The sequence below is a fragment of the Lycium ferocissimum genome, unplaced genomic scaffold, assembly GCF_029784015.1.
Source record: "Lycium ferocissimum isolate CSIRO_LF1 unplaced genomic scaffold, AGI_CSIRO_Lferr_CH_V1 ctg1076, whole genome shotgun sequence".
Classification (NCBI taxonomy): Eukaryota; Viridiplantae; Streptophyta; class Magnoliopsida; order Solanales; family Solanaceae; genus Lycium; species Lycium ferocissimum.
This window is the reverse complement of record NW_026713477.1, coordinates 26,857-43,981: the sequence shown is the minus strand read 5'-3', so window position 1 is coordinate 43,981 and position 17,125 is coordinate 26,857. Positions and strand designations below refer to the sequence as shown.

Genomic DNA, 17,125 nt, shown 5'->3' with positions numbered 1-17,125 from the left:
TTGAAACATCAAAGAACAACGTTTGGAACATGAACAGACAGTTAGTCAAACAAGACATAGTTAACTTGTAATTGTTCAAAGAAAATCAAAAGTTTTGGGACCAGCGTTTAAAATTGTTTCCATTCGAAGGTTCAAGCTTTGACAAATCTGGAAGAGTTTTGTTCGATGAAATAGTCATCTGATCAGTATTGTAGAAAATCGCTTTCAAATTGTTAGTAAAACTGGGAACAATATAGATCAAGAATAAGTAAAAGAGGAAAACAACTTATCAAATCACCGTTGTGTCGTAGCAAGCCACGTGCATTGTTGGACCGACCATGCAAATCGTTTAGCCCGATACGTCCCTAAGTGTCACGCCCGAACTCCGTCCGGACGTAACACGCACCCGGCGGCTCCGACGTACGTGACCGAGCGAACCAATCGGGCGAATCAACATGTGATATCAAAACATAACTAATTTATAAAATAAAACTAACACATGCCGATTAACTAAAAGCCTCACCGAAATATCATAATGCGGAAATACTTAGGACAATCCGAACATATCCGAAAGTAGCCAACATGGCAAACCAAACAACCGAACGATCGCCAACAAGGCTAACATAATAAATATCTGATCGTTCGAATCGTGTCTATGAAGCCTCTAAGAGTGCCGAATAATAGAAATTTATCTATAAACCGAATCGACCGGATAACTAACAACGCCCCGAAGGAATTTGGCTCACCAATACCGATACGTGCACTCCTAAATAGCCGAGTCGTCAACCCGTATATCGTTGCCGCATCGCGAGACGCCCCCAAGCACAAAAAAGGACATCGACATTTGAATTGTACCGGTATGTAAAGCAACCGAAGCAATAAAATACCGAAACCGAAATCGAAACTCGATAATCGTAAATCGTAATAGCAAGGAAGAGAGATATGAATACCCCCTCGCTCTATATCCGAATCATCCGTATTATCCGTGCTTGTATATGCGGGGCCTCCCGCCCAATAATAACGCACGCTATGGCCTCGCCTAGTAAAGGCGTCGGGCCAATGGCCTCGGCCATGTATACGTATACACAAGATCGTAATATGCCCTCGGGCAAAATCACATATGTATAATTATGATTAATTTATAAGACCGAGACCATAACAACCATGAGCAATCCGAACCGAAATAGACATACCGGATCGAATCGAAAACACCGATTGTTTGGCGAGCATACCGAATTTCTAGACCGAGACTCCACGTGGTAACAATACATAAGTCTATAAAGATTACGTGTTGAGTTCATGATATTCAAATTGATAGCCATGAACGAATTCTCAGAATCGCAACCTTAGAAGATAACAGCCTACAACATATCATAAACCGGGCTAAATTGTATTCGAGTCACATCACTTACAAGTATGAAGAATGAGGCGTAGGAGAATCATGAACATTCCCTAACGTAGATAGTTAGCCTCACATACCTTAATTCCAGCCTTTGAGCGTAATACAATGTTCGTCAACCTTTTCAACTTTGATCTATATCAATACAAGTCAAAGGGATTCTATATTAGCAATAATATTCGCTTTGGTCATCTAAGCATTTTATCAAACACTTAGTGGGCACGAAGCTCCATAATCTCCATTAATGGTGATTTCTTCACCCAATTCCCATTCTATTACTTCTAGGTGATTCTACAATCTCAATTAGGTGTAATCAACATCATTCTTCATCACCCACATGAATACAACAATCCCAAATCAACAAATCCAAAACTCTAGCATAATTCATATAATTTCCTTTATCAAACCCATTTGTTATTCTCCCAAGAATTCATCAATTCTCAACTATAAATGATTTGAGAGTAGGAATATTACCTTTTATGAGCATCCACCACGAAATCAACACCCCAAGTTTGATTTGTAGCTTAGAACGACTAAGAACTTATACTACACTTTATCCTTCACGAGCCTCGGGATTGTGGGCCTTCAACTTGGTCGATTCTCTACTTTCTCTCTCTAATTCTCCTCTCTCTCTCCCTTTCTCTCTCTAAAATCTGAAAATATGGAGGAAATGGGGCTGTTAGGGTTAACATTTCCCTTAAATACCAAGGGGAAATGGGTTTGACCCAACTTGAAATCGGGTTGGGACCTTTCTCGTCTTAAAACGTCCATATCTCCCTATCCCGATGTCACCTATGATCCCACGACCTATGGTTGGAAAGATATTTCAATTATCTACAACTTTTGTTCTTTGAGTTTTCCCAAATTCCCAATTTATGATAGGGTTATGGCCTCCCGAAGTCGTGACCCGAAACGTATATACGACCAAGATACGGTCACCGTTACGGTCCGTAACACAAGGTACGGACCGTAACTTTGTACCGTACCTTGGTGAAAATTTCCAGTGAGCTTCTGGAAATTTTTGGGACGTTACGGTCCACTGTTACGGCCCGTAACACGAGTTACGGTCCGTAACGTCACCGTTACGCTGTGCAGAATTTCCGACAACATGCTTCAAGAAACGGGCATAACTTTTTGCACGTATGTCCGTTTGACCCCCGTAAGATACCATTGGAAATCTATTTCAAAGATCTACAATTTTCATCAAGGAAGTTTTTCTCAAATTCCCAACGGATTTTCATGAAAATTTACTCGGAAGCGTACGTATCGAAAACTTAGCCGATTCTATAGGATTTCAAGTGCCTTACTCTTAGCCATATTGAGACGATCATATCTCCTTGCTCCGATCTCTCGATTGGCTTGGTCCTTATATCGTTAGAAAGGTATTTCTACATACTACAGTCTCATTAAGGTTACTTTACCAAATTCCAAACCGATCAAGGAGTTATCGCCGTCCCGAAATAGGCCTATCAACCATTTTCGCAAAACGTTCAAACCTTCAAATGTTTCCACTAGAACTCTAATGATATGAGCTTAAACTCGCCCAAGATGCGGGTGTTACAATATCTCCCTTGGGATCATTCGTCCTCGAATGATGGGTCATGGTTAACAATATGGTCGGACATAGTTTGACTACATGAACGTGAAGGAAACACGACATGAAACACGGAGATCGAACTACGACTATTCATATCTCATAATAACCCTCCGGTCTTCAATTACCTCACTGACTTCGGCGATTTATGCATCCCCCCCTTAGACCAAGGCTAGTATCTTATACTTATAAATTCTTCTCTTTTGATGGGATCTAATTAACGTTCCTTATCTTCTGTAATTCCCTCATACTGTACAAAATTGACGACTCTCATCTGAGAAATTTATCATGGGAAAAAAAAAAACTAAATTTATTTATATGAACCGATTGCTACTGTATGCATAACTGGCATACTCTATCCTAATGGCTTGACTCGGCTGACATTGTAAATCTTAGGACAACCCCTATAGATACGCCTAACTATAACCGATTCCCCCCCCCCCCCCCCCCCAACCTAAAGGGTACTTCGAAAGGTTCGTGCAACTTTTCAAGTTCAATACCAAACTTCTTAGCAACATGAGGGTTTCATAAGGTAAGGTGGATCCCGGGTCAATAAGGGCATATACTTCAACAAAGAAAACCGTGAGTGTACCTGTGACAACATCTGTACGAGCTTCTGTATCCTGACGGCCTGTCAATGCATACAAACGGTTTTGCCCACCGCTTGTGTTTCCGAACCTAGCTGCATTGTTCCCCTGCTGGGCCTGATTATTTCGAGGGACCGCTGAATTCGTGGAGTGAGCTACATTACCCCCAGTATTCTGTCTTGCGGATGGGCAATCCTTCAGATAGTGGCCCTGCTGACCGCACCCGAAACAACCATCCGTGCCCGAACGGATACCCCGGGTTTTCTTCCACACTTGCCGCAAGAAGGATATGTAGTCGCTTCAAAATTTTGACTCTTCCGGCTAAACTTAGACATCCGAAATGGAACACTAATCGTAGACCGAGCAGTTCTCGATAACCCATTCTTGAAGGATGTGTGTGGTTTCTCCTCCTCGACCGAAATTTCCCGTAGACTTAGCCTTCTTACTAAATTCCTATCTTCCCGCTTCAGGTTTCTTCTTCCTTCAGGCCTAGTCTCGTTACCTTGGACGAATGCCGCATCTTGGAAATAGTTATCTTGTCATTCGAGTACCGTATTGGCATCCCCGTGCAACTCGGGTTTAAGCCCAAGTACAAATCTTCTAACCACGCTCTCATATCGGAACCATGTGAGGAGCATGTCCGGACAATGACACGAACTTGAGGTAATAATCACGAATGGGGCAAATGTCCTTCGCCTTAGATTCTCAAACTCAGTGGCCTTGGCTTCCCTGACCTCAATTGGTATGAAGTGCTCAATAAAAGTGTCTTCAAACTCATCCCAAGTAGCAGAAGGCGCATCCTCCCCTCGGAACTGTTCCCATGTCTCATACCAAATATGGGCCACATCTTTGCACTGAAAGCTCTGAGTTCTGCTACCTCTGTATCAGTAGCATGCATCACACGAAATATTTTCTGGAGTCCATCAATGAAATTCTGGGGTTCTTCCTCCTTCCTTGACCCGGTGAACACTGGCGGCTTCATCCGCAAAAACTCCTGAGTCCTAGAACTATTTGGCCCACTACTAGCACCTGAGCTGGGGGCTGATTCTTGTCGCTGTGCCTGGTTGGCAACGATCTGAGTAAGAAGCTGGATGGCTCCTCTCATATCCATGTCCGAAGTGTTAGGAGGTGTAGCTGTAGGAGTCGTGGGGACTCGTGTTTAGTCGGAGCAGCTCTTCGTGTCGCTTCGATGCTCTTTGACTGGTGGCTGTGTTCCTCTTGTTGTACTTTCTCTTATAAGGCATTTTCTGAAAATACGTACTCGCACGACCAGAAGGAAATCCTAAGAGTAATGCTCTAATCGCACGATTTAAAGTATGAAAGAAGTGAGACAATCCGAATGTCTTGGTGGTCAATCGTTTATATGTGCGGGGCCCTCACTCATATAAAAGAGACCCCACCGGACACGCTTCATAGACTCCCTAAGACACTTGAACCTAATGCTCGATACCAAGCTTTGTCACGCCCGAACCCGGGCTCCGGACGTAACACGGCACCCGTGCCCGACCGTATGTGACCGAGCGAACCAATCGGGCCGGGCCGAATCAACATGATATCAAAACATAACTAATTTATAAAATAAAACTAACACATGTCGATTAACTAAAAGCCTCACCGAAATATCATAATGCGGAAATACTTAGACAATCTCGAACATATCCGAAAGTAGCCAACATGGCTAAACCAAACAATCGAACGACCGCCAACAAGGCTAACATAATAAATATCGATCGTCGAATCGTGTCTATGAAGCCTCCCAAGAGTGCCGAATAATAGAACATCTATAAACCGAATCGACCGGATAACTAACAACGCCCCGAAGGAATTTGGGGCTCACCAATAGACGATACGTGCACCCTAAATAGCCGAGTCGTCAACCTCGTATATCGTTACTCGCATCGCGAGACGCAAAGCCCCTGCACAAAGGGACATCAAGACATTTGAATTGTACTTGGTATGTAAAGCAACCGAAGCAATAAAATACCGAAACCGAAACCGAAACCGATAATCGTAATCGTAATAGCAAGGAAGTAGAGATATGAATACTCCCCGCTCTATATCTCGAATCATCCGTATTATCCGTGTTTGTATATGCGGGGCCCGGCCCAATAATAAATGCACGCTATGGCCCTCGCCTAGTAAGGCGTCACCAATGGCCCCGCCATGTATACGTATACACAAGATCGTAATATGCCCTCGGCAAAATCACATATGTATAATTATGATTAATTTATAAGGACCGAGACCATAACAACCATGAGCAATGCCGAACCGAAATAGACATACCGGATCGAATCGAAAACACCGATCGTTTAAAGCATACTGAATTTCTAGACTGAGACTCATGTGGTAACAATACATAAGTCTATAAAGATTACGTGTTGAGTTCATGATATTCAAATTGATAGCCATGAACGAATTCTCAGAATCGCAACCTTAGAAGATAACGCTCTACAACATATCATAAAATCGGCAAATTGTATTCTGAGTCACATCACTTACAAGTATGAAGAATGAGGCGTAGGGAGAATCATGAACATTCCCTAACGTAGATAGTTAGCCTCACATACCTTAATTCCAGCCTTTGAGCGTAATACAATGTTCGTCAACCTTTTCAACTTTGATCTATATCAATACAAGTCAAAGGGATTCTATATTAGCAATAATATTCATGCTTTGGTCATCTAAGCATTTTATCAAACACTTAGTGGGCATGAAGCTCCATAATCTCCATTAATGGTGATTTCTTCACCCAATTCCCATTCTATTACTTCTAGGTGATTCTACAATCTCAATTAGGTGTAATCAACATCATTCTTCATCACCCACATGAATACAACAATCCCAAATCAACAAATCCAAAACTCTAGATAATTCATATAATTTCCTTTATCAAACCCATTTGTTATTCTCCAAGAATTCATCAATTCTCAACTATAAATGATTTGAGAGTAGGAATATTACCTTTATGAGCATCCACCACGAAATCAACACCCCAAGTTTGATTTGTAGCTTAGAACGACGGCAAGAACTTATACTACACTTTATCCTTCACGAGCTCGGGATTCGGGGCCTTCAACTTGGTTGATTCTCTACTTTCTCTCTCTAATTCTCCTCTCTCTCCTTTCTCTCTCTAAAATCTGAAAATATGGAGGAAATGGGGCTGCTAGGGTTAACATTTCCCTTAAATACCAAGGGGAAATGGGTTTGACCCAACTTGAAATCGGGTTGGGACCTTTCGTCTTAAAACGTCCATATCTCCCTATCCCGATGTCACCTATGATCCCACGACCTATGGTTGGAAAGATATTTCAATTATCTACAACTTTTGTTCTTTGAGTTTTCCCAAATTCCCAATTTATGATAGGGTTATGGCCTCCGAAGTCAGGTGACCCGAAACGTATATACGGACCAAGATACGGTCCATCGTTACGGTCCCGTAACACAAGGTACGGACCGTAACTTTGTACCGTACCTTGGTGAAAATTTCCAGTGAGCTTCTGGAAATTTTTGGGACGTTACGGTCCACTGTTACGGCCCGTAACACGAGTTACGGTCCGTAACGTCACCGTTACGCCAGTGCAGAATTTCCAACAACATGCTTCAGTAAAATGGGCATAACTTTTTGCACAGATGTCCGTTTGACCCCCGTAAGATACCATTGGAAAGCTATTTCAAAGATCTACAATTTTCATCAAGGAAGTTTTTCTCAAATTCCCAACGGATTTTCATGAAAATTTACTGGAAGGCAGACGTATCGAAAACTTAGCCGATTCTATAGGATTTCAAGTGCCTTACTCTTAGCCATATTGAGACGATCATATCTCCTTGCTCCGATCTCTCGATTGGCTTGGTCCTTATATCGTTAGAAAGGTATTTCTACATACTACAGTCTCATTAAGGTTACTTTACCAAATTCCAAACCGATCAAGGAGTTATCGCTGCCCGAAATAGGCCTATCAACCATTTTCGCAAAACGTTCAAACCTTCAGTGTTTCCACTAGAACTCTAATGATATGAGCTTAAACTCAGTTCCAAGATGCGGGGTGTTACACTAAGGCTCCACGACGACTTCCAAACACTTGCACTACTGGCTGAAAGTATGGAGTTTGCATAAATTGTTGCCCAGAAATCAGAAGAAAAGATTAATTTTTAAGTAGAACAGATGATGTATTTTTCATTGTATTTCCAACAAATCTCTGAACCTTGTTTTATAGGTAGATGACAATAGAGTCAAGAATCAGAAAAGTTAGTTAACTTTCAGAAAATAATTATGCCAATAAATTTGAATAATGGAGGAAAATAATTATTGGCATTAATTCTTGAATAATGGGTCACTTAACTTAGAGGTTTCCATTCAAAGGTTCAAGCTTTGACAAATCTGGAAGAGTTTTGTTCGATGAAATAGTCATCTGATCAGTATTGTAGAAAATCGCTTTCAAATTGTTAGTAAAACTGGGAACAATATAGATCAGTAACAAGTAAAAGAGGAAAACAACTTATCAAATCACCGTTGTGTCGTAGCAAGCCACTGCCTTGAAGCGGACCGACCGCGGTGCAAATCGTTTAGCCCGATATGCTCCCTAAGGTTCCACGACGACTTCCAAACACTTGCACTATTGGCTGGAAGTATGGAGTTTGCATAAATTGTTGCCCAGAAATCAGATGAAAAGATTAATTTTTAAGTTGAAGAGAAGATGTATTTTTCGTTGTATTTCCAAGAAATCTCTTAACCTTGTTTTATAGGTAGATGACAATAGAGTCAAGAATCAGAAACGTTAGTTAACGTTTATTATGCCAATAAATCTGAATAATGGAGGAAAATAATTATTGGCATTAATTCTTGAATAATGAGTCACTTAATTCAGAGGTTACAAATATGTAAAATAACGTCCGTGGAATGAATTTGGGCCTCACGTATACCCCGCGGGGGGGAGGGAGGGAGGGGTGTGGAATTCATCACTTTTGCCTATGGACCCCAATTCTCATGGATGCGAGGCCCATTTCTTGTTCTAGCCCATTTATTAACCCAACAACACACAATTCAATATAAGGAGGAAGGAAAGACTTTCCTCCACCTATGTGGGACATTTGCACTTCATATAGGAGAAAGAAAAGTAAGGAAAAAGAACCCACAAAGAAACTTTGGCTTTGCATTACCAATAAAAAGTTGACTAGAATAGCAATAGATAACTGTCACAGCTGTAAATTGACTTGTAACATGTATTACAACTTACAGTAAAAAGCAACAGCTCCTTCGATGCCTTGAAAATTAAGCCACACTTTATCCTAAAGCAAAAGGAGGATAAATGAACAACCATTCAAGCTACCAAAGACGCTGTAGAAAATTTAAACAGACAAAAATAACTCATTTGTATCGTCCTAATAAGGTAGAACCAACTGCCTTTTTTTCGCCTTCTCTTTTTGTTTATTCCAGTTATTTGGTTGTCCGGCAAGTTGGCCTTCACCATATTTCTACTCTAGCACGGCTGCTTAGAGCAAGAAGAAACTAAGTGAAAGGAGATAAAACAGAGGTAAACTCAGTTGAAATGAAGATATATGTTTTGCAATAGCCGATGATCTCCTTGGAGTTGGGCGAGCACCCGTATTTGGAGTAACGGGAACGATTCGTGCTCTCCTTTTAATCTGGACGTTAGTAGCTACAGTTTTAGGGCAACATACTTGCCCCTCTTTCCCCAGTGGCGGACTTTGGCGTGGAGGTTTGGAAGTGGACGGCGAAATGTCATTAGAAGCTGAAGTTTTGTAGTATTGGGACAATAAGAGAGCGGCTAATAATGAGAGAACCATTACAGATTTGGCTTTAATCATGTCTACTAAGGAAGATTTTATTTAGAGAGATGATGTACACAATGTAATAAAGAATATGAGAGATAAGAAGTGAAGCATGCTAGGAGCACGTTCTGAAGGACACTATTTATATCAAGCAAAAATGCAGAAGTATATCCAATACAATACACCTTTTTGCATCTTTTAAATATAACGTACTTTTTGGTATTAGTAATCCTTCATAAATGGAGAACAAAGTTTGAAGGACTCTGTAATCACCCTTCAAAATGTACTCTGAAAGATAAACAAGGTGGGGACAGGGGACAACTCTAAAGTTGGGAAAGACAATAGGTAATACTAGAATATGAATTCTTGGTTTATAAGTAAACTTATCCGATTCGGATTCCCAACCCCCTGATTTCACAAAGAAAAGTCAAAAAATGAGAAAAGAACATGTCTAGATTAAACTACAAAGATCCAAAAATCAAACCGTCCAACCTCTTTATTGGAAGATCTCAACTACTTGGTACGTAAAGGAATATCAGTTACTTGAGCAATTTGCATGTAATGAAAAATAGTGATGCCAAGGAAAGTCAAAGATTTGCTTAAGCCGACTATTTGGTGGGACAAATTTCAACCTGGAATCAGGTTCAGGATAAAGAGATGACGGATTTTATTCTGGCTTTCGGCACATGATAATGTGTTAATGTCCAAGTTCACTCTTTACATGCCATTTCATCTTTTCACATTTAAAGAGCATCTTTCACTTTTCTCCGGGAAAGGGAGGGAAGCGGTGCACAAAGAGAGAGAGATAGACAGAGAAAGTGGAAAAACATGCAGAACAAATGACAACTACAAAATGGTAAGTGTAGTCATCGTGAAATTCAGTAAAAATATGGAAAACATTGAGCTCAACTTCCAAGGTGAACTTAGCATTTAGTCGAAAAGGATTAGTTTTGATCTTTAATACTATGGGAATCAATTAGATAACTCTTGAATTTTAAGTAACAAAGCCTTTGGGATGACACAGCTGAATTTTGTATGCACAAGAAAAGAAGAATTGTGTTCAAAGCAAGTTACTTACAGTTCACAAAGAAAAAGCTGCACGTCAGTGCTTAGCTAAACAAGTTCTCAAGAATCTTTAGCTTCTGCAGAAATGACAACTGTCCCACTTGTTTGGCCACAACTCCCATCACACGATCTATGTACAGTACATAAAGAGAATTCCTGTTCTCCAGTAGTTCCAGTGCTTCTCTTCCGTGGAGAATTGATCCAACCCATTCTTCAAAAAGCCCTACAGAGAAAGTTAGGTCCATTTCCGTCATTAACAGTATGAAAAAGATCCTTCACCAGATAGGTCATTTGTGGAAGCCTGCTAATTATTCTTGTGGGCATATATCTCACATGCAATATGTTTAGGACCAATTGCCTATCGATTTGAAATTCCCTCAGCCAGAGGCAGAACTGCCTCGGACCCGATGGAAGGAGAGGAAATAGGTTATAAGGAGAGCAAATGTGTTATAGTATTCAAGTGATTAAAAGAAGCTCACTTATGTCAAATTCTCCAGCATTTGACCAGATTAGCAAATAATCTGAAACCAGAAATTCGATAAGGTGAATCCTGCAATTGAGAACATATACTCCCTCCGTTTCAATTTATATGAACCCATTTTTTTAAGAAGGGAAACATTGAAACTTTATGGTTCAAAATAAGCAGGAAAATTCATGAAAATCATTCATAAAGTGAATTTGTTTCCAAATTAGGAAAAGAGGTCATTCATTTTGGCACGGACTAAAAAGGAAATAGGTCCAAATAAATTGAAACAGAGGGAGTATTAAGTAAAAAGTATTTTGATTTCGTTTTAATGGTGCAGTTTCATGAAAATTCATGAAAACTAATATATAAAAACAAATGAAAAATAAAAAGAAAGCAAAATCTGGATGCAGTAATAAGCAAATACTAGGGGGCACGCGCCAAGTAATCCTGCAGCTAAACCACCATTTACAATAAATAAGATTGCCAAGACGACCTCAAAATACAGTAGCAATCACTCCACTAGAGGATACTAGAAGGAAATATGATTATACCACATACATATTCAACCATTTTAAACTTTCTATTAGCTGAACTGACAAAAGAGAGAATGAAATAATCAACTCAAAGTCAATGTCAAACTCCCGTAGAAACTCCAAATCTAATGGAACAAATTCCAACTCCTCAGCCTAAAAGCACCTTCAAAACAGGAATGTCTGGAGAGACAAGTGGATGAAAACAAATACAAAAATTATAGTGTTCCTTCAAACCTCCAAACTAAAAAACAGAAAATAAAATAAAAATAGCATATGGAAAGATGTCAATGACCAGAAAGGAAAATATGATATCATAGATAGAGTAAAAGAAATTTCGTCAAGAGTAAGGACCAAAATAATGTACATCCATTATCACCAGCAAAGAAATAAATTTCAACGAGTGAAGGAAAACGGCATTTAACAAACATGACGCACCACTCAAGGCTCATAGTCTAGAGGTACCAATGGGAATCTCCCACACAACATGTGTGGGTTTGACTCCCACTGCCCCCTTCTCCCTTCCCGTCCCCTTCTGCGGCTGTCTATTATGTGATGAAAAAGTTAAAAACAAAAACAAAACAAAAGCATAAAAGAACAATTAAGCCAGATAAACACGAGTTTATAGACTATATACAAGCTGGTGGGACTTACATTATGTACATACAGTTATGCATACTTGGATAGGCTTCATCAAATGGATCCATGAAAAGCAAACTTTCTGCCACTACAGAAATTCTTTGAGAAACCGCAAATATTAGACGCAGGCCGACAAAAGCCTCATTTCCAATCTTACGCATCAGGTGTTGAATATAGAACTGGACAGCAGTGTCAAAGTGATGATTTTCTGAAACATATGCATTATGGAATCAAGAGTTAAGAAGCTATGTAGAAGGAAATATAAGTAAGTTACATCGAGGAATTTAATATTAAAAAATGATGCTGTCCGAGAGCAAAAATCACTTTAAATTGCTCTGAACTTCAAACTCATGATCCAACTAAACTATCAGTCCAATGATAACAGGGCCTTAAGGGTCTGTCCCTCTTGTGACTTCAATGGTTTTGCTTCTAACTATTCAATGCCATACATATTATTTTGAACTAATAAGAATTAGATTCAATGAAGCTCTTTGAAATCATCTTAACGAAAGTTGATTCCATCAAAGATAAATAATTCATTTACAAATATCGTTCAGCATCCATCCAAAATAATTAGAAGCATTTTACATAATCTATGCTGTGTGAGAACAACCATTTTTTAGGCTCTGCTGAAAAAAAGAAAATCAAGGTTTCTTTCTCCACTAAGCAGATAGTTTAATGGCAAATATTACTCCCCTCGGTCCAAATTTATGATACTCCACTTATTTTGAAATGTCCAAAAACGTTCGACACCGTTCTACCAATAGCATCTTTTATACAACTGTCATAACTTTCAAGAACTCAAATTCATTTAACAATTTCGCACTGCTTTAAGAATTCAAATTCGTTCAAGTCAAATTAACATCTGAAACTCAAACCCAATCCAATAGTGTTGCATAAAATGGGAAGATCGGAGTATAACAAACCAATCTTCATTTATTATATGAAAGCTGATTTGTTTCCTAAATATGCATCAAACCAAAGAACGCTGCACTCTGCCAATTCCCAGTATCATGACGGTAACCATCTCCTTGTTCTGTATATGCATAAACTGGGAATATCTACTAACATCTTTTTATTTTAACGCCTGCTGGGGGGATCTCAGAGCTTAATTAAGAACTTCATAATGCCATTTCTTAAATATGTACACTCAGAAAATTATGGGTATAGAAATTATACTACTCTAGCTCTTTCATAGCCCCAGAGCACATTAGGATTCTGAAATCTTTTCTTCTGCGAATGATTACTTTTCTGTATATGCATCAAGAAGCTATTTCTCTTCCTCAATCTAAATAAGGAAATAATTCTACTTCGACAGCTTGCAAGTAGACAGCGATTGACAAGTTTTCAGCGTACAACATATAAGCAGCGTAATTGATTGAACACGCTGATTCTAGCATTATTGAATGTAGGTGAATATATACTTCCGCAATCTTCTAAGGTGAAGCCAGTCTTAGGAAACCCAGTATGAATAAGACGAGACCACATAATTACCATCTTCTTGCAAGGCACTGCACATTCTTCTCAATAAACGCATGATTAAGCTGTTGATAATGCCTTCCACAGGTTCTGCATTCCTTTCAGTTTGTGACATTGTAGCAAGTGTAACTTTAAAGAAGTAAAATACAAATACTGCTAAATTTGAAAGTCACTAAAGAACAAAGACAGCTAGTAAACGATGAACCCATCTGGTGCTATCTTATTATTAAAACTGAAAGCTCAGAACTTTAGGCACTCTATGCAGTGAGACGGCTAATTACTTGCATATAAGGAGCTGACAAGTCATGAACTTGTTGCACTTTTCAGTAAAGATTAGAAAGCTTCGTTTAAAATACAGTACAAACCATGAATATTGTTCTCAAAATGCAGTCTTTTAGAACAATCTTTCCTTTAAACTCAAATCTTAGGATGAACCTTCACTGGACAGTCTCTTTTTTTTTTTTTTTTTTTTGATTTATGTTTCAGAACAGATAATATATTCACTTATTAACCCTTTGATTTCAGCTTCTACCACAATTCTTAACACTAGAAATTGGGAAATAACAGTACATCTGTGAAATAACAAAAAGAATAATTAATCGCCAGCGCGTCATCAAATAAAATTTTAAAAAAAAAACACATCAGGAACTCTTTGAAATTTTCAGGTGTTGCTCATGAAAAAATGTACAAGGAAGGCAAAAGGAAACGCAAAGATTGTGTCATTACCAAGGATAAAGTCCACAGCTTGGTTGCACCAGTTCTTAAAATTACCCTCCTCCAACTGCAACACATTGGTACAAAAGCAAGTGATATGAGACATGGAAATCATATTCATAACATAAGACAAACCATGACTAGCTGTGGTTAATAGAAACAACTTGCACTTCGCGGAGAAATAGTGTCACAAAGCTCCAAAAGAAAATCAACTGACATGCTCAGTTGCTCAACAATATTCTCATTGTCATGTTCTGCCATTTAATAAAAGACAAAATATTCAACCTTCTCATCTATAGAGGAAAATTCATGTTCAGGAAAATTTTCCAAACAGGACGTAGAGTCTTTCCAGAGATCAAATTATGGCACACGTAAGAAATGAGATTTATCATGACTGAGGTATGATAAGATCTAAACTCATTGTAGCTTCTAAAAATCATGATTTTGCAAGTTAACCATCAAAAGTAAAGATAAATTTACATCCATAAGAACATCTCTAACATTTTCACCTGAAATTCGGTGAAGCAAGGAATCATCAGTTCTTCCCCTCTTTCTCTCCTTAATCCTCACTGGAAAATATACAAGTCAATTAACCCAGCTAATGCATACAACATTAATGAAAGCCAAATAAACAACTTTAGACCGATAAGTACAACAGAATTCCTTAAGAATAAACCTCGTCTGAGAAATCTTCTCCGCAGCACATCACTGAACCGTTGATCAGAACTATCTCCAATTCTCGTAGATCCCAACTTATCAAAGAAATAACACTTGCATGATGCACTTTTTGGAAATATGTCACATTGCGAACCATCTTACTCCAGAAAAAAGGGAAAATAATCAGAACAAATAGCTGTTCAATGTTAATCTACCTATACAAACAACACATTAGTAACTCAAATTCAAACATATAACAAAATATCCTCAGGTAACTCTTCTTATCATTCATTGTTGATTTTAATTGGAAAGACACAATTAAGTCACAAAATTTTGAGCCGGCATATAGCAAAATAATCAGCAATGTGAAACTTAGATGGTTAGAACTACACATTGTTATTTGCAAATCGCAATGGATCACTTAAAATAGATCCTCAGGAAAACTGCAGCGATCATCAAAATTTCACTATAAACATTTAAAGGGAAGTAAACTAAAAAAGATTAGCTTAAATTATAACGAAAATCCTCGGGTAACTCCTCTATATCATTCAATTTTGATTATAAAAGGAAAGACACAATTAAGTCACATAATTTTGAGTTGGAATATAGCAAAATGATCAGAAATGTAAAATCTAGATGGTCAGAACTACACATTGTTATTTGCCAATCAAAATGGAATACTTATTAATAGATCCTCAGGAAAATTGCGGCGATCATCAAAATTTCAATTTAAACATTTAAAAGAGAAGTAAACTGAAAAAAAGTTAGCTTAAAATATAACGAAAATCCTCGGGTACTTCTTTATTATTGAATTTTGATTTTAAAAGGAAAGACAAAATTAAGTAACAAAATTTCGAGGTCAGAATATAGCTAGATAATCAGAAATGAAAACCTAGATGGTCAGAACGACACATTGTTATTTGCAAATCGAAATGGATCACATAATAATAGATCCTCAGTAAAATTGCGGCGATCATCAAAATTTCAATATAAACATTTAAAAGAGAAGTAAACTTAAAAAAAAAAAAAAAAAAAAAAAAAAAGGAATGAAAAACAACCAAAAAAACAGCCGTTCTAAACGAATCTATTTATATAGACACCGGATTGCAATTTCGATTTAAAAACAAAAAACACAATTAAGTCACAAAATTCTGAGGTCGGAATGCAGAACTACACTATCTGACAATCAATATCAAATACGTAACAACAGATACTCACAAAACTTGCTGCGATCATCAACTTTTCAATATAATTAAGAAGAGAAAGTAAAACAAACTTTGTTTAGTTTAATGTACTACGAAAATGAAGAATCTAACCTTCGGCTACTTTGAGATCTTCCTTGAGTCTAAGAATATCTCGTTTACGCTCTTTCGCCTAAGAAAATTTACAAAATTAGAATAAATTGAAATTCATCACACATGCAACTTCTACAAAGAAGAAGAATTAAAGGAAATTGATTCGAACTTTTCGTTTCCACTTGAGAGCTCTATGGCGGATCCAGGATTTTCACCCGGGGGTTCGAAAAAAACAACAAAAGCTAAATATTAAAAATAATGTTGTTGATGGGAGTCGATCCTAAGACACTAGAGACACTTTTGAACACCCTGGACCACTTGAGCTAACCTTTTGCATTTGTTTAGGGTGTTCAAAAGTTAATATATCTTCATAAATACAGAAAATCTACCCTATATATACACTGTAATTTCTACTAGGAATAATAGAAATAAGAAAAACGAAAAATTATTGAGAGAAATTGATCAGAACTTTGCGTTTCGACTTAAGAGCATCATCGCAAGGAAACGGAGCAGCGAAGAAAAAAAGTCAGAATTAATTGAAATTCGTACATTATTATTAACCGTATAACAATTCAATCGTTGTTAGTCACGGTCTAAACAATTCCTGTACAAATTATATGAAATTGGTCGTGTTATCGTATGAGTTTTTTAAATTAAAATTTAGAATTGATTCAAATTAGTCCGCTCAACTTCTATGAGACAATAGAAATAAGAAAAACGAAGTCATTAAAGGAAAGTGATATCGAACTTTTCGTTTCCATTTAAGAGCATCATCGGAGTAAGAAGGCAGAGGTGGCGGTACGGAAGGTTTGTGGAGGAGTTTTGATCGGACGAGAGCCATTGCGACAACGAGTTTAAGGGATTCATTTGAGTTGCTCTTTGCTTGCTATGATTTCACTATCTCCATTTCTCTATTGGGAATTGGCGG

At 38.1% G+C, this 17,125-nt stretch overlaps 1 pseudogene; it reads right to left on the bottom strand.

The window, feature by feature from the left end:
• Nucleotides 1-8,691: 8,691 nt before the first annotated feature.
• On the bottom strand, nucleotides 8,692-17,104 carry LOC132041568 (protein MULTIPOLAR SPINDLE 1-like; annotated as a pseudogene).
• Nucleotides 17,105-17,125: the final 21 nt, after the last annotated feature.